Source organism: Gallus gallus, chromosome 5 (genome assembly GCF_016699485.2).
Source record: "Gallus gallus isolate bGalGal1 chromosome 5, bGalGal1.mat.broiler.GRCg7b, whole genome shotgun sequence".
NCBI lineage: Eukaryota > Metazoa > Chordata > Aves > Galliformes > Phasianidae > Gallus > Gallus gallus.
The window spans coordinates 13491165-13512623 of NC_052536.1; positions in this window are offsets into that span (position 1 = coordinate 13491165).

The following is a 21459-nucleotide window of genomic DNA, read 5'->3' on the forward strand; positions in this document are numbered from 1 at the left end:
TGAAACATTTAATGCTTTGGTCTTAAGTTTTCTGCTGTCTTCCACAAGAAACAAAGGACAAAGTTTCACAAATGCCCTTCTCTTTTTTCCCCCTTTTGGGGCAAATATAGGAAAATGTGTTATCTGTGGAATTTCAGAGCCTGTTCTTAATGCAAAACACAAAAAACACCAGGAATAGTATTCTCCTGGAAGATTAAACTTTGCCCAAAGCCAAAATAACATGCTGATCACTATTCATCATTCTGCTCTTCTCCTACGTATTCTAGACATCTCCAAAAGCTTCAGAAAGACTTCGAAGGGCAGGTGCGCATTACAGCTTTCTCCACAGCTTCCACCAATGATACTTTCCTTTGACACTCCCTGTCCTTCCATTTTAATGTTTGCAAGGTGGGAACAGGAGCATCTCCCTTCAAGGAGGCTAGATTAAGGATGCACAACTCTCAAAGAAGGGCCATGCACATTACTATAGATGTATCCTATGTCACTATTATTTACCACATGGAGGTCTGAGAGTGGTCCCTGCTCAGTGTCCATGTACAAGAGATAGTATAGGCACGTATGCTCTGCACTATAGGATACCACACAGGGTTGCCAGGTCCAGCTTACTAGGAACATGCTGTCTCAGTGTGGTGCTGCACACTGTGCTTACATCCTCTGGGCCCTAGCATATGTGAAAGGGACTAGAGACCTTATGCACCACACCGGGCTCAGTTAACACTTGCTGTTTGGCACCAGCTGAGGATAGATATGTGCATTGCTTTATTCTCTTCACCCAGTGTTTGCTCCTAAGCCAGCACCAAGCAGTCTTTGTGCTGGAGGCAGCAGCAGAGGTTTTAGCAAATCACCTGTGATTGGGGACCCTTATTCTTGAGCTAGAGGTGAACTGAAGACATGAGTCTGCCAGCTCATCTGTACAACATGCTGGTGGCAGATGGTATATAAACATGTTTTCTTATTACTCAAGAAGGGAAAACAGTTGGGAAAGCAAAAGTTTCTTTTTTTTTTTAACAAAAATTTAAGCTAATGAATGGAAAAAATCAACAAACTTCTGAAATTCTTTTTGATAAACAGGATTTTGTCTTATTAAAAAAAAAGAAGAAGAACTTGGCAATGCTGAAGGCTGCTACTTCTCATTAGGACAAGATGATGGTATGGCAGGAATGCAGGACAGAGGGGTGCAGATGTGTGAAAGCATTTAGGAAAAGACACCCAGGGATTAGAGAAGTGCCTGTTCCTGAAATGGGCTGATCTGAGGTAAAGGAAACCTTTGGGATAAGAAGATAGTAAACCCCCTTCCCCCCCAACTTTAATAGTGGATATAAACAGTTTTACGGTATTTCCACCAAAGAGAAGAAGGAAAAAAAAAAAAAAAGAAAAGGGTTTCTGCAACACACACATGTTCCCCATTAATTAGGAAGACTGCTGTTAACAACACGTTGCGCTGGAGCTGCCAAGAACTGTCAGACGAAGGACAGGGAAGCCCATGGCAGAGGCAGGCTGCCTCCTGGGGGGGCCAGTAGCTGAATCCCAGCTGGGTCAGTTCTGCATGGTCATGAGGTGCTGGGAACAGCAGGCAGCAGAGCTGGGGGCACAGCAGAGCACCTCCGAGCCCCAGCTCGCGTTCCTCCCCCTGCCCCTTCCAGCTCCAGACATTTTCCACAGAAATGCTGGCTATGTTCACTTTTGGTTGAGACTTTGGGACTATTTTTGGCATTTTTAAAACATGCTTAGGGGAGGCGCCTTCTACTTTATTCACATAAAGGATCTTTATTTTTATGTATTAAGGGACATTAAAAGGGGAGAGGAGGCAGGGCAAGAAGAGAGCTGCCTTACACTTTGATGCAACTGTAAAACAACACAAATTTATGCCCAAGCTTCTTTTTCCCCTAGCAAGCTCCAAATACACCCTTTGGTGCAACACAGACCATCCCTAGCATCCTGGTTTTCTTCAGCACGGCCATCACTAGGACCAAATGCTGAGCTCTGGCTCTTAAGCATCTCCCACCTTCACACCTCCCAAGGGCTGGGAGCAGCTCCATCCTCCTAGCAGACCTTGAGTCACGCATCCTCCAGGCGCCCTGGGTGCCGGCTTGGACTCCCCGCTGGATGTGACCAAGGTTGCACACTGTTATGTACACACAGTACTGACTCATGGCGGGATGAAAGTGGGGTCCTGAACTATTTTTTCCTTATTAAACGGATGTTGGAAATAATGTCGCAACGACGCAGTGAAGTTCAATGTGGGGCCTTGCAGGAGGGGGAGAAGATCTTGTTTTAAAAGAAAAATGATTTCCATTGCACTTACATATCCCAAAGATTCCCAGACGTGGAGAGGTGTCCACAGACCCACTCCACCAGCATGCCCTAAGATGCTTGTCTCCAGGTGGCCAGCCCTGCTCCCTCATGAGGATGCCAAGGATGTAAGAGGCCATCCATCAAAGTCTTCTTATATCTCCTGGCCTCATCAGAGGTCGGTAAAGATGTGCTTATTTTGGATGTGCCTCTTCATACTCTGCAGGAACCCACAGGGATTAGCTTCTCCATCCTGTCCCACCTCGGTGAGTCATCTGAATTTACTTACTGTCCTTTGTCTCCCAGTTTGGGCATCCTGAGAGGCTGCTCATAGAAGTGCTGTGATCTCAGTGACACAATAATCTGGGTACGTCCTTGCAGACCCCTTCCGCTGCTGCTTTCTCTCTATGACCCCCTTCAGCCTCACTCACCCCAGGAAACACCTCCATTACAAGTCTCCATGGCAGGAGCAGGCAGACAGGGACGGTTGAAAACCTCTGTCCCTTCCAATAACTGCCTTGGTGGCATTTCTTTTCAAACTTCAGCCCTCCCAGTGATGGGATAGAATAGAATCATAGAACCATTAAAGTTGGAAAAGACCTCTAAGATCATCTAGTCCACCTACCACCAATATCGGCCACTAAATCATGTCATCATTAAGTATCACATCCACACATTTCTTGAACACCTCCAGGGATGGTGACTCCACCACCTCCCTAGGAAGCCTGTGTCAGTGCCCAAACACTCTTTCTGGGAAGAAGTTTATCCTAATATCCAACCTGAACTTTCTCTGGCACAACTTGAGGCTATTACCTCTTGTCCTGTTGCTAGTTACCTCCCAGGTAACTACTGAAAAGATGCAGGGCTCTTAGAGTACACACCTAAATCTCACAAATTTGGCCATCAAAACATCAAAAGCACACACTGTCAAACATGGTGATCAAGTTTTGTGGACCAGGACACTTTGCTATTCTATCTTTCCTTTTGAATCCCTAACTCTGAGGTTTTATGAGGCTTTGTAGATGCAGTGATGCATGTGGTGATACTTGGGGTTACAGTGTTACACAGACAAGGCAAGGACAACAGAAGGGCTCTATTTTCAGATGATGCTAAAACTGCTTTTCTGCTAACGGTTTTACTAGTTGGTGTCTTGAAGGAAGAGTGGAGAAAGACCAGAAGCATCAGGAGTACTGAATGACTAAAGCATAGCAGACACTTTTTTTTCCACGGTTTAAGTCAACAGGAGCCCTCTGACAGTGTGAATTTAGGGCTTCTGGATCTTGGTGCACATTGGGAGAGCTACTTGCATCACCTGCTCTGAACTCCAAGGCAACACAGTGCTGTTTTGCAGAACAGATTCTCTGGCTTACAGTTAAAATTCTTCAGTTTAGGATAGTTTATCTTGTGGAAAATATAATGGGTTTCTGTGGAAAGCAGACAATTTTTCACTTACAGACACCCAATACTTTAATTAAAAAACTTTTCTGATGGGGAGAAGAAAGCAGCCTATGTGAAAACTTTCAACGATGTCTTCAAATACACCTTCTCCTAAAGACATCTGATAAAACGAATGCACCAGTTGGGATGTGTTGCAAGAACCAACGATAGTAACAGTTTGATGTCTGCCTTGCTTCAGCTCTGCGGGGGGAGGAGGTTTGGCAGAAAGTACCATTGTCACGCGGGAGCCTCAGCAATGAGTCGTCTCCTGGCTAATATTCCTCCACTGCAATAGGAAGTCAAACCGGCTAGTAGCCACAGCAACAGCCCAGGACCCTGAACTATCACTATGGTTATTTCACATCACTTTGGGGCTACCCCAGTTCATCCTGCTATCACTCAAGACATTATTTCATAGGGAGTTCATTAAACCAGTGCAATTTGATACATGAATAACACCCACGTTCATTTTAGCAGGAATTGTGTTAACTGCACTTCTGCCTGTAAATGTAGAGAGCCAAGCCAGGACAATGTCATGGTGTTAAATAAAAACAGAGACAGACCATAGCCCATTGGTACAGAACAGCTGTGTACCTTCTCCCCATTATCCCACCTGCAGTACCTGTCCTACTAAGGCCAGCAAGTGGAGGCTACAACGTCCATTACCCCATAACTCTCATGTAAAAGTTACAACCCACTATCAGCCCTCAACACTTAGTTTAGGAACTTGACCATGGACAGAGAGGAGACCAGAAATGAAACTACAAGAAGTGCCTACGTTTCCAGGACACCATATTGCAACGGTTCAGCTGTGGTCTTCTGGAATCCTGCCACTGCCTCCAACACCAAGACAAGAGTCTTCCCCCAGCACTTCTGGGTGATGCTTTCAATCAGTTTTCCTTCCTGACAGCACTGGTGCCAAAAAAGCCATGACACTCTTGAACTGGTGCTTCATGACAGTGCTACAGAACAGGAGATTCATTTTCATTGCCATTTATTACTCTTACAAAACATATACCAGGTGTCCTAGAGCAGATCCCCTCCAGGGCCAAATTACTGAATATGACTGTTATATCTGTGCCTGCTCTGACCGAGAAAAACATAGGTCGCTCCAAAAGTAATGCCTCCATTTATTTCCATGGAAACTACAACAGATATAAAGAGTACGATAACACTGTTTGACAGAGCAAACTCTCAGCTACAAAACATTATTTTGCAATATAGTTACCACCATTAGCTATGCATTTTTGACAGCAATTGTTGATAGGAAAATGTTGCCTACACCGTCCATCTTTCATTGACTCAAACAAGTGGAAGACAGAAAATGCCAAACCTGGACTATATGGTGGGTGTGGTAGGGCAGTCCAGCCAAGATTGGCAATGGGCTCCACAGTCTTCAAAGTGAATGATGTTACTGTGCTACAGGAAAAAAGGTTGTCTTCATATCTGGCCTGACTCTGCAAGTTTTAGCATTCAGCTCAGTCATCATCACAATGGTCAGAGTTGATGGTTCGTCCAGGTTCCAGGAAGTACAGAAGGATCACCCCTTTCCTATCCTCAAAGACAGTGCACATCACTGTACCCACTGATCGAGATGCTCACAGTGTGACAGCTATGCATGGCCATACAGAACATGGTTCATCTTTCAGGTGGCTGTTGCCACTGCTGAAACCTACCACTGATTGCGTCACGGTGCTCACATCCATTAGTTGGTCTCCATAAATATTCACCAAGTGTTGATGAATATCAGTGGGTGCCATTTTTTCTGCACAGAGGAATTCAATGACACATCTTTCCTTCATCCATACTTCCATGCCAGATGCCATTCTGCCAGACTGCCTCTCTGCTGCCATCTGTCACATGGCAACATAATGTAGTGGAATACTGGTGAGAGGGTTCAGCCTCTACTGCCATACTACCAACATCCACCTCCGATGTAGAAGGCCAACATAATAAAATAGAAGGCATTACTTTTGGAGCAGCCCTGGTAGAAGGAAATACAGAAAACCAATCCCTTCCAAACAATAGAAATCAGCAATTTCAAAAGCTGAAGAAGCAGATCCATGTTTCAGAGAAATTAATAATGAAGTGTTCTGCAAAATCAAGCCCTTTACAGTGCTTCTGGCTTCAGAAATAGTAAAAAAAAAAAAAAAAAAAAAAAAAAAAAAAAGGATGACGTTGGTGCTTTCCAGAGTTATCCAAATTCCTTCACAAAACCAGTCAAGGTTAAAGAAGAAAAACAGCATTATTCTAATTGAACAAAGCATTACATTTTTTTTTTTTTTTACTACAAGGTTGGAAATGCAGTTGTAAAAGAGCAAGCAAACCAGAAGCCTCAAGTTTAGAATTTATCTTGTGCTAATCTCTTGCTCCTGTTTCACTTGGGATTTTTTCTGAGGTGTTCTTCCACCACACAGAACAGCTCTCAAAAATCCCTCTCATTTCTTTACTATTGTAGGAGACCTCATTTTATTCTGCAACCTTTCTTTAGCAGCTGGAGAATACGCAGGGCAGTGATATTTCTACCTACGCTCATCATTTCTCCTAGGAAGTCAGAAAACGCAGCTAGCAGCTCCCATTATAAATATCATATGCCTAAAGATCACTTCTGTGTGCAAACAATTTCAGTTCAGTTTCAACTACCGCAATTTCCCTGCTAACGACTTCTCGTGTTTGCATCCATCTCGAATGCGAAGGCTCACTGGGGCACAGCGTGGGTTGCTGATTATTTATCTGTCTGATCAACCCAAACAACCTACCCAAGCAATTTTCCAAGGGCTGATTTCTCAGCAGCTTGAAGGCATGGTTTTTTCAGCGTTATTCGCCCTTCTGCCTGCCTGCTCCTTAGCGAAGATGTTAATTCAGAGCAGAGCTGGCAGCAGTCCCCTACCACCCCAGGCGGTTCCTCCTAGCAGCATGCAGGCAGTCATTAGGCTCTGACTATAGTCTGTCAGCCCATCCAAGTCACTGGTCCCTTATCCAAGCCAAATGGTTATGCCACCTCATGCCAAGTCATGCCATAAAATAACAGTAGAAATAACTTACATTTTAAATCCCCAAAGGCAGCTACTGCATCACACTGACTGATTAGAAAATGGACTGTAAAGCATCAAGAATGGAGCTTTCCACTCTTGGAAAAGAGCAACCTCTGGGCATTTAGGGCCAGGGGAACGAATCTAGGGTGAGTGAGCATTAATTTGAGCACCAGGCTTTTCAAGTGACTGGGAAAACCACTTACATTTAGCAAAAGGGCATGCCATGTAAGCTTCAGACACTATCACTGAGAGCAGAATCCCATGGAAAGATGTACCCACTGTAAAAGGAATATGTGATGGTAAGAGGAAAAAGAGAAAAAGAAACACAACTTGGAAAAAAAAAATTCCAATAAAATTATGTTTTTCCCTCAAATTGAAATACATTTTCTTTCTTTCTTTTTTTTTTTTTTTAATGGAAACTTTTTCCAATGTCTATAGGGTTTCAAAAGCAAGGAGGGTACTCTTCAAAAGGGATTTTCTAGTAGCAAACCACTTCTGTAAAGATGTGTACAAAGCTCTCCCAGGGATCAGTATGATTCAGAGCTGCTTGAAATCACTAGTAGCTATCTGTAGCAAGATGGCAATATTTGGGTTATTTAGACTTCTTCTGAATATGGATCATTACAAATAGCTCGTTATGGAGCATATAAAATGAGGTGGTAACTGGATAACTTGACAACAAATTATTTTCACTACACACAAGTGCACGACAATCTATATTGGAAAATGATAAATTAAACTATTCATATGCCCTGAATTTGCTGTAATCTCTCAAGAGGGGAAAAATCTAGGTTAAATAATGGGCAACTAAACAAAGACATATGTTCAATGTGCATCACAGATCAGTGAGGCAATGAGTCGTTGGAAACACCGCAACAATAGCTTTTCTGGATCTGCCAGCTGAACTGAGAAAGGCAGACACTTCTCTTTCCCTGATAAACCTTCTCCGAGACCCATCTCTCCTTCCACCGCGCAGTCAGGCACAGGCACTGCCAACGCTGCAGGAGGAAGCACCAGCCTGCTTTCTGTATAGGTGCACAGACTGTTCTGCAGCCCAGATTGCCAGGGGAGCAATGGAATAGATGCCGGGAGCCTGAGTCTCCTCTGGCAGCCCCGAGAGCTGGGGGAAGGTCCCGCTTCCATCCTGGGGCCTTCCCACCAGGTGCCGGCTGGACATGGGGCAGCAGTGGCCAGGGCGAGCCGTCCCTGAGATGCATGCGTGGCTCTGGCTCGGCTCTTTGTCTGTGCAGGAGGGGGCCGGCGGAGGGCGAGCCAAGTCAGAGCATAGCCAAGCGAGAATGTTCTGGCAGCCCTTCCTGGCGGCCTGAGCAAAGTTATTTATCACTTTGTGCATTTTCCTTCTCATCTGTGTACAGCCGGCTCCAATGGCTCAGCTTGCGTTTTGCCTCGCGGAGCCAAGCCAGTCCCTTGGCTGCGCTCTGTCTTGGCTGTCCATTCACGCCTTCTGTCTCCTCCAGCTTTGCCTGGAGCAGAGCAGGAGCCCAAATTAGGGGCAGGGATCTATCACCAAGCAAGAGATCGAAGCACCAGCACTGACAGCAAGGGGCACGCCTCTACCCCAGGCCGGTGAGCATGCTGTTTTCCCTGGCTGAGGACACTGTTCACGGTAGCTTCCATGCTCCCAGGCAGCCTCTGCTGGGGACCTCCAGTGCCTGCTGACGGCTGTGAGATGTTTTCTTCCATTTATTTCAGGGATCACGCCTTCGTGCTGATTTTTCCAAATCAGTGGATGTAACAACAGTGAATTTCCAGCAATTTTTCCAATTCTATAGACTTTATTTTCCATAATGCTGGTGTATTTTGCCAGAATGTCTAATACGGGCATCTAAATCGGGCTTGAGCGTTCAGATGCTTACAAGGGTAACACTTGCTCTTGGTAAAGGCACACCACACTCCACTAAACACTAAATATTGGAAAAACATATCAATGAAAACTTCGTCAAGTCTTATATCACCAAAGGCCCAGGCTGCAACCCATCCTGTTACAGGATTTTGCCAAAGACAGAACACCTGAATTTAGATGCCATTCCTCTCCTCCTTCCTGAGTCTCCCATGAGGTTTTGTCTGGAGCTCACACATTCAGCAACAAAGTTCTCAGAGTAAATGGGAAATCTGTGTTTGACTTTGCCAAGCTCGGGGCAACACAGAGGCTGATTTTTATACTGAACTTTGCACCCCAGAAGTTAATGGGTAATTCCCATCTACACAGGGCTGGATCTTGCCCACCTTACTCTATCAAAGCTGGTCCCAAGAGATAAAAACCTCCCACTGTTTTGATCAGATACTTCTGATTGGCAGATAAGAATTGGAATGAAGCAGGGCTGAGGGGGTCACCTGGTCTGCAGCAGCTTCCCAGAAGCACACGTGACAACAAAGTGTGTTCAGCAGCAGCTTCCCATCATGACCCCCTATTTGCACACTGAGAACTTTCCAAAATTGGGTTGCAATTTCTCAGATTTGGTCTCTGCCTGAAGGTAGAAGAGGAAGTTGAGTAAAATCCCTTCAGACCTTCTGAAACAAGAACAGAATGAAAAATTGCATTTTCCTATTGTAATAAAAATTCTAACCATTTTGTTCTTCGTAAAACTGCTTGAAATTTGAAGAATGGCATAGCTATAATTCTCATCACAGGCCAGACCCAAAGCAAGCTGAGGTCAACAATTCATGGCTGATCTCCCTTGATTTTGCCTGGCTCTGACAAACATCCTACAGGTAGGCAAACAATTTGTTGAGAAAATTGTTCAGAACAGTTGTGCCTATTTTCTACTTGGGAGTTGCTTGGGAACAGGCTCAGATTGTTTGCAATGTATCTAGGGCTTGGATGTACTCACCAAAGCCCAGCTTCGCTCCATCCTCCTCAATTTTTATTTTAGATCCTTGCTCCATGAATAATCTCCTCGAAGAAAATATCCACAAGCAGACGAACGGACATCTTTAGGTAAAGAATTTGTAACTAAATCATTTATACAATGGTTATTTTTTTTTTTTATAGCTGGGTCACAAGCAGATGATTTATCAGTGTTACGCATCTCTTACACATAGCTTGCTGTATCTGAGGTCCTGAAAGCTGTTAACCTTTAATGCCTTGCAGGTAGATTGTTCCTACATTAGGGCTTCACACAGTGAAGCCTTTGGTTGGCACAGGACTCCCCATCTCCATACAGCTCCCACCTCTGGGCCATTCTCCCTCTTGGTACTGGATCTTTAAGGTCATTACTTGGTCCCACTGCTTCATTAAATTCTACTTAAAGTGATTTAATTCTGGTTTTTTGTTGTTGTTGCTTTTTTTTTTTTTCCAGAGGAGGATGTAGAAAAACAAACAAAACATGGTACCAATGTGAATATTCACAATTAATGACAACACTCTAAAACAGGAAGGTTGTTTCTTGGGGAGGGAGACTGGTGTTATTCTGAATGAAGGAAAGAGTGCAAAGATCTTGCAATGTTTGCTATAAATGGGTTGTTATGGTGAACATTCCTGTCAACAAGTTCATTAGCTCAGAGATCCACGAGTGAACAGAGACCAAAAAATGTGTTTAAAAATTCAAGAACAGATTAATGGACAATATTTTGCAATCTTTGTCTAGCTTTGCTTCTCACTGAGAATTAGTAACTTTACTCCAGGCCAGATTCAAGGAGTCTTTACTCATGCAGAGCAGCACCATGTTTTATGAGTAACCCTGGTGATATTTAAGGCTGTTTGTTAGAATAAGACTGGAGTCAAAGTAAGACGGTGGGAGGCATGGGCTGAATCACCTTGATTAATCAAGAGTAAGATTATTGTTTTTATATGTGTATATATAAATAAACATAGCAGGAGTAAGGAGGGATGCCTGGATTGACAGGCATATGGGAAAACTACTTTTTACAGCATACAGCAGGCTTCTCTTTTAACAGAAGAAGACAACACCCAAAAGTTACTTAACATCAGGAAAAGGGGAATTCACACCTTCAGAAACAATAGAAGATCAAGCCATTTTGCAAGTTTTACTCTCAACAGTTCTGGCTGCCTCCTGTAATATTACATAAGGTCTATGCTGCTCTTCATAGAAATGATAGATGAAGTTTTCAGAGCTGCCCAAACGCCTTGAAAGCATATGGTCCATTTTCCAAAATAATAGGATCCTTGGGATTCTAAATCCCATTGAATTTCAGCACTTCTGGGAAAGTTCTCATTAGCTTCTAAATCAGGACATATTTTTTTCAGTATGCTATGTTCCCCGCTTCATTTTATCTCAGGACTCCAGCCATGACAATACATCAACAACAACATCGTCAAAACGTAGTGCTAAAATCAAAAGCACCGTTGTGTTCTACTGCTCTGTGAAAATGCCTCCGAGACCCACTGTGGACTACTGACATAACCAGCGAGGGAGGAAGGAACCAATTCAAAGCTTGCTGATGTAAAGGAAAGTCCACTCATTTCTATGGCCTTGAGTTGGACTTGGATCAGGCCCTGGAAGAATAAGGATGACATAAAAATAACATGACGCGTGCCAGATTCACCAATATGCTCTGATGTTTTGCCCGGCCCAATGATGCAAAGCAGATGGAGCGTACTGACAATCCTGGCCCACTTCAATCAGTTATTCCGTCTCTCGTATTAGTTTTCATCAGGCGTTTTATTCATGGCATAAATACATTTATCTCATTAGTGCTTCTGCTACAGAATTTCAGAAGAAAGATCACCACTTTTTAGCTTTATCAGAGAAAAACGCGCTGTGCTTTCTCACCTGTTCACTACCAATTTGCAATGGGGTTTCTAAGACGCTCATTAGCTCATCCCTGAGTTTTGCTGTGCTTCCTTGGGGCTTACAGTTAAGTGAGTTTTGTTGTCTTTCACTGCCGTAATCCCTCCACCCAAACAAATCACAACTGCACAGGTTCCATAGTTGTACCCTCAAATAAGACATTAAGACAATCATTTTGCAAAGTACTTGTGCTCACCTTTAAGTTTAAACAGATGTTTAAATCATATCAAAGCTACCCCAAAATAAGCGTTTATATATTTTACTGAACCAATGCCAGAAGATGCATTTAACAGAAACTAGCCTGCTATAAAAATTACCCTGCTCTGTCTCTACCTCGCCTATTACTACAGAAAAAAAGGCTGAAATCCACGGGGGAATATTTACACATGAAATGCTTTTGCACTCGGTGTCTCAGCAAACAGAAAAGGCATGCTTTGACTAACATTATATGTCAGCAACAAGGGTCTAATACTGAGTTTTTAGTATGCATGGTTATTATAAATACAGGCATTAATGTACATTAAAAGCTACTGAACTACTGAGAACTTAAGTAGATTGGATGGTGTCCCTCAAAATGAAATAATCTATATTTGGCTGGTAATTCATTTCTTCTGAGAGGGTATTTGCTTGACTCTGCACATATTCCTCATTGCAGAAATAGCTCGGGTGATTGCTGCCTGGCTCTAACCTCTAGCCAGCTAACCCGGGAGTAAGCGTTAGTGCTGAAAGGCCAAATCTGAGTTTCCATATCCCCACTGGATACATCTCCAAAAAAATGTCCCAAACAACCTGGATTACAGCTGCACTATTCAGAGCTTGCTCACTGGCATGGGGATCTGAATGTATCCAAATTCTCCCCCTGAAGAAAAAGTATTATAACACTCATCATATCTCACTTGTCATCTGTCCGGACTGTAAATGGATTTGAGGCAGGAACTGTCTCTCTCTGTCTACAACAGCCCCACCACAGTCAAGTTCTAGCCATGTCTGAAACATCACACATCATAACTCTTCTTCCTTTGGACTGAACTGCAGTTTTGCCATGTTTAATTTTGTCCTATCACTCCTAACGTTATAGCACTTGGCCATACTTCCTCACTCCTCCATTCTGTTTATTTGTAGAAAGGAAGAAATGCCACAGGATAATGGTTTTGTGCAGGCTTAGGCAGAGTCAAGATATTGCTGGAAAACAAACACTGAGAAAAAGCTGAGACGTTTATTTTCCTGTCGGGACGCAGTGATGCTAAGATGATGTCCTACCAACAGCACATTTCAACATTGCTGCACCGGTACCACCTCTAGACCCAACTGACCAGTGGGAGCCCAGCTATACAGCCCTTCAAGTAGGCTTGCAAGCCCTAGACTTGGTAACTTCATACAAGATGCAATGCAGGTGAGGTGGATAAATGGCTGAAACTCAAAGGAACTCCCCTAAATAGACCTGAAGGGTCCAAGTCTGCTTTCCTTTACTATGTGAAGGAATGGACCGCTGGCAAGCGACAAGGATGTGGTGCTTCTGTGTAAGCTAACAACACAACCACTACCTCAAGGAACTCACTGATTCCAAAGCAATCCATCCATGAGAGTGATTTCCCAAGCTATCTCTACAAAAAGTCCTTCTTCTGGCTTCCACCGTGCCTCGTCCCACTCCTAGGCACTATGGAAAAAGAAGAAAAGGGCTAGGAAAACATCTCTGCATGAGAAGTGAGCTATGCTGCCAACCCTGCTCAGTTTGAAAGCCAGTCCTTGCCCCAGCTGCTTCACTGGCTCCTGCCATACACCACAGCCATGTGTATTTATCTACCTTGTTTATTTTTGAAGGCAGAATGTATTTTACATGTTTTGTATGACCTAGGGTAAAACAGCATCCTCCCAGGCTCTCCATCTAGACAGGCCAGTAAAACAACTATCCGTAGTTTCCATGAAGACTGCCCAGTAGCAAGAAAAGCACTACCAAGAGGTCATTCAAAAGCACTTGAAAACAGCCACTGGGGCAGATTTAACAGGCTGCAATGTAGGGTCTGTAAAACATGTTTGATGGAGCATTTTACATTGCTTTAAATTTGGAATTCTTTGGAGAGCATTTGAGGATTTTTAAGAAACAAACACAATCCTCTTCCTCCACACACATACACATAGACACAAAAAGCTTCTTCATCAAGCAGGAAGTCGGCATCCTGAGGCTCTGACCTCAGCTCACTCCTCAAATTTATCAACCATGTTACAGAATCAGGGCACACTGAGCAATATTTGGGAAATGGGCTAGGGTGGGACTTCCTTTCCTCTTCTTTCCCTTCCTTTCCCTTTTCCCTTCCTTCCCCCTCCTTTCCCTTTTCCTTTTCCCTTCATTTCCTTCCCCTCCCTCTCCATCTAGGGTATTCAAGTAAGCTGGGATGTGGCTTGGAAAGGATCTAACAAGAGCTCTCAGCTCACTAAAATGAGGTGCAGTGGTGGTATCTTAATTGGATACTTGGAGTTCCTTTCCCTGGGGTAGATTCTCGGAATATTTTGAGGTTGTCTCTTTGGAAATATATAATAAAAAGGTATTTTTGCTGCTTTACAGTTTCTTCACATCCTTGTCTTTCAGTAGCCAAGTGAGAACTAAACCACCAGGCAGGATAAAACCCCAAAGAGATGGTCCAAGTTGCAATAGCATGAACAGGCAAGATGTTCAGTGTCAGCAAATCAGTGTAACTCCCTGGCAAGTATAACCTTCTCTGAGTACTTCAGCTGGAGGACAGAGCCCCACCACCATTCACCTCTAGGACTCCAAAGCCCCCAGACAAACCTCTGTGCTACCTACAGAACAAGCCAGCAGCCAAATATCCGTTCTCTATCCCATGACATTTTCACAGCAAAATTGAAACAAATGGGCTGAAGAGATATTTTGACTAATTTTCCCAGCTCACCCTCAGTTATTTCCCTGCACATCCATTCACAGCCACTCTGAAGTCCTCCCGAGCCTCATAACTCAACCTTCTCAGCTTTCCATGCTCACATGTTGGTACAACATCTCCCACACACACTCTATGTATTCCAAATGCCTGTGCTTAAGCCTTGTCAATAGAAAGGAAACTAATTGCATCTCAGTGCTCAACACGCTATTAGCTCCTTTCCTGAACCAGGAATCCCCTTGACCACAGAGTGCTTACAGTTTTAATCTGGTGGGAGCTGCCTTAAATTATTTACCACTGCATCTAAACCAACTGCAGGTTGCTCTGCTTAGCTCAATTTACCAGACATTAAGATGCAAATTAGCAACTGATCCTTAGAAACTTGCCCTCCTCATAAAGCCACGTTAGCTGCTCCTATCGCTGCCAGCACGCACAGCGGGACTGAGGCACGCTGCTGAGCAGCACAGACCTCTAGCAATCCAGCTTAGATCTTGTAGTTTATTATACAGTCAGAGATATGCGACTACTTCAGACAAAACAAAATCAGAGCCAAAACTTCACTTAATATCTCCAAAAATCCAAATCTTTATTATGAGTCAAAGAAGATTGACTAATTCCATTGATTTTAAACACATTCTTTGTTACTTCCTCTCTGCTGGAAGCAGATACACAAAGGGAAAAACCCTTCTGATATTCTCATAGCCTGACCTAAGCTGTTCTTACAAGATTTCCAGTTTCTGTTCTGGATCAAAGGCATGCACTATGCAGGAGCCATCAGCAGGGACAGAACTCAAGACCTCGAGCAGTGAAACAACACGGTTTGGGTTTTGTTTTTTTTTTTTTTGCTTTTGAAGTTAAAGGGCTAATGTGGGTTAAATCCTTACAGCTTCCTTTAAGTACTAGAATTGAGACTGCCAAGCACCGTAGAGACAAATGAGCATAAGGAAACCCAACATAGTGACTGATAGATTTGGACACAATATTACATCAGTCTTCAACAAGTGGACTTTTCACTTAGGCTGCTGGGAGCGGTCAAGGATCTTGAATGTGTCTAAAATTGGACCCTAGACCCACATACGGTCACTGAGAGGTTAGATTACTGTCCTCACTTTACAGATGAGAATTTGTATGTACCTGTTTGCAATTGCAGCCTCGGATATCTCCCTGGACAATATCAAAATTTGCACACATTCAGTTTAGGTTGTGGATGCCCCATCCCTGGAGGCATTCAAGGCCAGGCTGGATGTGGCTCTGGGCAGCCTGGTCTGGTGGTTGGTGACCCTGCACATAGCAGGGGGGTTGAAACTGGATGATTTTTGAGGTCTTTTTCAACCCAGGCCATTCTATGATTCTATGGCTGTTTTTCTCCCCATTTTTATGTTGCTCACCTAGACAACAAGTTCTTCCCTTCTTCTATACAGCAAGGGATGAAACAAAACTTTCACGTCAGCTGGAGCCCCTTGGTGCTATTAATAAGAATGATAATAACAAGGGAGGTTTGCAAATTAGCAACCCTTGCTACAAGCAGATACACTCAATTTAACACAGATCATTGCAGACTCTTGCCTGCTTATAGTGGCTATTTTAATCACTGGTGACTAATGCCTGTGAGGGCTATTCCAAGATTTGACGTGCCTCAAACACAAGGAAAAAAAGGGAAATCTTGTGGGGACCAGAGAGAGGAAGAGGGCTAAGGAAGAAGTTGGCTGAAACCAAAGGCTCATCTCTAAAAAGCAGTCAGTTCATACCACCCATTTTGCTGCTGTTGCTACAGGGGTCACTGGCTAATTCCTCTTTGAATAATAGCATGAGTTCTCTTCTTCTGGTGTGAAACTGAGAAAAACAGCCATGCTCTGGAAACGCAAACAAAAGCTACCTGTCCCTTCTTTGGTTATGGAAATGGAGGTCAGCCTTTTTATTTTCAAAGGGGACAGAGTAAAGGAGCTGGAATGCTGCTTGGCACACCACCCAAAAGGAAATCTCTGCTTAAATATTTGACAGGAAGACTAAAAAAGAGAGGACAGGAAACAATGCAAAGGGAGGGGGTGGGAAGGGACCTTCTGCTCCATGCAAGTGCTGCATGGCAGGAGGAAAAGGGCTGCACAGCAAATGAAAGGAAGGCTCACTCTGTCTTTCCAGAGCACCTTTCTAAGGAGTAAAGGAGGTTTCCTGCTGGAGAAATGCTGACCAAAGCCACCAAGCATTGAATTCCTCAGATAAGCCACACCTAAGCCACACTGCTCTTTTTCCATGGAACACCTTTAGGTTTACAAGCACTTGTGTCCATCTGACAAAATCTGGATAACATTATTTGAACGCTGTGAAAGAAACATTTTGGAAAAAAAATTAAAAAAAAAGATTTTTGGCATATATATTTTAGGGGACAAAGAGCAACAAAAACTAGCAAGTTGGACACATATGGTCTAGAGCATTCAGTCTTCATAATTATTTACATGAAGTCTATCAGATTTGTAATTAACATGGGCATCCAGGATTTCACTGTACCGCATTTGAGCAACCAGCAGCAGAAAAGCCCTTTACTCGGGACATATCTGGGTACAAAGCTATCCCTGAGTAGCTACTGCTACTTCCACCAGTATCTGCTAATTCCACCCATGACAATGTAGGAAAACCAGGAACTCTTCAGGACTAGGGTAGTCCTGTACTAAGAGATACAGCTATAGAGGTACAGACTGTCTCCCCTGGCAGACAAATACTTTAAATGCTAAGACAAAAAAATAATAAAAATGCAGCATACCATCCCTGGCCTTTGAGGGCTAACATGCATGGCAGCTTAGCTGCTTTCAAACAGAAAACATGGGGAGAATGTTTCAAATCCTCTGGTTGGCTTTTCTATTACAGCACTGCCAACACACATATACCTTGTGGCACTGTAGAATATTTACATTCACTCAGGTTTAGCCCTCCAATGTCTGAGGCTCCAAATAGGACTGATCATAAACAGCTCCTTCTTGTTTTTGTTGTTTTGGTTTTGTTTTGTTTGTTTAACAAGGGAGTAACTCTTTTTGGTTTATTGCTATTGTGGCTACCGAATATTAGCACCGGAAAGCCAGTTGTCTTGGTGCCACAGACCTATTTCTTAAAGTCTTTTTTTCAGTATGTGCTTGTTTACCAGTGTGGCTTCATATTGTTGGCTAAGATCTGTAGACCCCTGGTGTGGCAACAGGAAATATTTCTAAAGTGCTCATTTTCTGAGAAGTCTACAGCATAATAGCCATCTCTTTCCATGAGGCTTCTACATCAGCTACTTGCACTAGAAGTGCTTTCTCTATCTTTTTCCTCCTTTCCACCTCTCTGTCCTTCCCAAAAGCATCTTTTGGAGATAGCAAAAATTTCACCTCATTAAGAGTTGGTAGCCAGGAACTGTCTCCATCCACCCTGTGTTGGAGCCAAACTGCAAGTCCAACTCTCACTCTTGCAGCTCTCGAGTTATTTCACTTAGCTTTTTCAATCGTTACTGTCTCTATAATTCTCCTTGAATAGTACAGTTGACAGTAGGCTGCCTAGATATAGTTGTGCTTCACAGACCAGACACATACCTCCTAAAGAGACAAAACTGCAAGTTTTGTGAGTGGATCTTGCTGTAAAAGAACACATGTTCACCAATAACGTGGGATACATGCCCTACAGCTTGTTCTTGCTTGCAACTCACCAGGTACTCCTGGGTACAGCACTTTCTGAGATCTCACTATCCTCGCATAGTTTTTCAAGAGAAGTTAGTGTGGTAAGATGTAGCATCCGTGTTTTCTAAAGGAGCCCTTTGGAAACCTGGTCTGTATTTAGGTACAAAAGGGGCTGTTTTGGAAAGCTTACTAATCTTACTAAGCAAGGTCTTACTAATCTTACTAATCAAGGAGAACAGTGGAATTTTTGTCTCCTTTGACATAAAGTGTGACTTTTGCAGATGTTACAAACTCAAATTTTGCTGTTTCATTGAGGCCTGTATTCTGCAAGGTGATGATGATAACTTGAATTTCCCTTTTTTGTCACCCAAAGATGCAGAGGTTCCATGTGCAGAGCTATATCAAAACCAGGAGGTTCCAGCTCTAACTCAGCTGAACTTTCAAAGCTGCCTGAATGATTTGGAAACCTAATTCACATTAAACTTTATGGGAACTGGACATCAAAATTCCCTAGGTGGCTTTGCAAAACACAGCTGTAACTAATTGCTGTGCAGAAAGGTTTGGGGAAAAGATTCTGATCTAGAAAAGGAGAGAGCTTTCAGTGCCAAAAAGCTTTTGCAATAGATCCTCCTCACATGGAATCCACAGAGCTGATTCTAGGCTACCTCTTCAATGAAGTAAACGGAGCCATTTTACAACAGCTAATCCTCTCTGTGTAACTCTTTATGCACCTGCAGAGGTTATAAACTAAGTGGGAAAAGGAATTTCTTCTGCTGAGATTCTAGTAATCCCTGCCACTGCAAACTATGGGGCTGATAGGTTGAATAAATCAAAACGACTGATGAACAATTCATGCCCAACTCATTCCCATTGAAGAAATTGTCACATTCCATCAGTGAGGCTGGTAAAATCTGTGACCATCTCAACCCTTATCAAGCCTTAATTTCTTCTTCCTGTTTTGGCAATAATTTAACGTTAAAGGTCACAGAGTGAAACGCTCGGAGTCAGGAAGCGGAGGAGTTCTGATTTGATAACAACATTATTTAGCCCCACGAAGCCCCATTTGGTATTTTCTCCTCCTTTGTTCCTTTTCAAGACCACGATCCATCTTCCACCGAAGACAATGGGAGTGTTTCCACTGAATTTAATGAGACTTGGATCAGGCCCTAAATGTCAGTATTACTCTATTAATATTTATGCCGTTGGAAGTATGTCAGAAAATATACAGGATGTGCAAAGTGGCTGAGTGAGCTGTAAGAATCATAAATTTTCTTGACTTAGTCATTTCTTCAAAAATCCCTAACATTTCTAATCTAACCATGGTAATAATAAAATAGCAGGATTCTAACCTTCTCTTCTTACTGTACAAACTGTAATCTGAGTTTGCTCAAGAGCTTAAAAATCATCTCCTTTGCAACTCCCATCTAGCTCATGTCCAGTCTTGATCAAACACACACATATGTGTGCATGTGTATATATATAAAAATTATTTTGGAAGTCACACATTAAGTGGTAAAAATTAAATGACTCAGAACCAACAGGCTGTATGATTTACAGTGCCTAAAGAACCTTAGCTTAGCAGCCTTCAAAGAGGGAAGCTGAGCAACTAAAACTGTCATTGCAAGGCACCCACAAACATGACTAGTGGCAACTACTCCGAAAAGGTTTCTCCAGGCTGTTTTCTTTGGGGTTTCCTCTTGACATGAGGAAAGAGTCAGCAGTGTGGCAACAAGGGGAGCCTGCTGGCTTGCCATGGGAATGACTGTCAGCACAGGGTGTGTGGCAACCACAGCGGTCAGACCCTCTTCAGGCAGCTGCTCTAACCTCCTCATTGCTGGAGGAGTGATGGGCAAAACAGTCCCAAAAGCCTGGAATTTCTGTTTTCCTTCACTAAGCCCCCAGCTGGTTGGGTTCCTCCCTGCCTCGCCACCCCTTCCCAGCGGGCAGTGCTTGCCTGAGTGGGTGGAGGAATGCGGACAAGCTCACAGCATAATAGTTGACTGACCACCAGGGCTGTAGAGTAAGGTCACTGGGGAAAAAACAGGCATTGAAGAATGCGTCTGAGCTATGCCCAAGCTATGCGGGAGGAGGCTTTGTCTCCTGTGTCACACTGAGCCCAGTCAGTGCCACAGACAGGGTGGCAAGGGGCAGGGAGAAATGACAGGAGACACTCTTAGGGACAACTTGGAACAGATGGCTGCTGGGTGCATCACCTCCTAACCCTGTTAGCTAACCACAGGTTGGTCTAGACTGAAGGATAGCATGAAAAAACATGGAAATCACTTAGAAATGAGCTAAAAAGAAGACAAAATGACTAATACAAGCTAATTCTGATGTACTGCTGGAGATGCGTTGCTGCCAGTCTCCAAATTAATCTACTGCGGGCTTAGAAACACACTGAGCTAGGAGACAGCATCATGCTCGAGGTGGGAAGGGACCTCTGGAAATCATCTTGTCCAACCTTACTCAAGCAGAGCCACCTAAAGCCAGTTGCCCAAGATGACACTATGAACTACAAGAGAACGTTCTTCAGTGTTGCCTAGCTGTCTGAAAAAGAAATCCAGGAGACTTTCAACGTCCACAAAACACCTGTGCATATCTAAGCAGTTATCTCAGGGAAATAGGTGCACTGCCACACGTTTGAAGAGCACAGAAATAAAAAATGAGGAAAAGTTCTCCCTACCCTCCTCTCAATGACATCAGAAGGAGAACATGAACACATTTCTACGCTCCAGCTTGGCCCTTTGGCCACCTTCATCATTTCTTGAGACTCCTTCATTTCTTGCATCTCTAAACCTTTAGCTATCCAACCCTGAAAACACAACCCAAGGAGAAGAACCTGGGCTAGGCTGGGAAGGGTGGTAGTGCAGGGAAAGCAACCAGAAAATGTGCCTTTGTACATGCACATGCACATGACTATATTCACACCTTCCCAATTAAAACTCCTGTCTCAAATCAGCATTCTTACCCTGAAGTGTACCAGACATTGCCACCAGAATAGCCATTTTTTTTCCTCCTACCCAGCGTTCAGCAGCCTAGAGGGTAAATTTCTCCTTATGTGCATATAACATGCAAACATGCACAAATATGCACAACAAGCTACTTTTTCTAGGCCTATCCTTATTTGTTGTTTAACTTGCCCTAGGAGTACCTTGGTTTACTAAATGAAGGAAGGTTTGATGGCAAAAGTAGTATCCTTTGTTAGACCAAATGATATTGCTGATCCTGCTATTTCTCTTTGTATAGATGATCACAGTGACAGTAATAGTCCCACAACAATTCACCTTATCTGTGAGCAAAAATACCACACAAAACAACTTTTCCCACTGGATTCACAAATAGAGCACTCTCTAAGGAATGTAAGGGAACATTAAAACAACCAAAC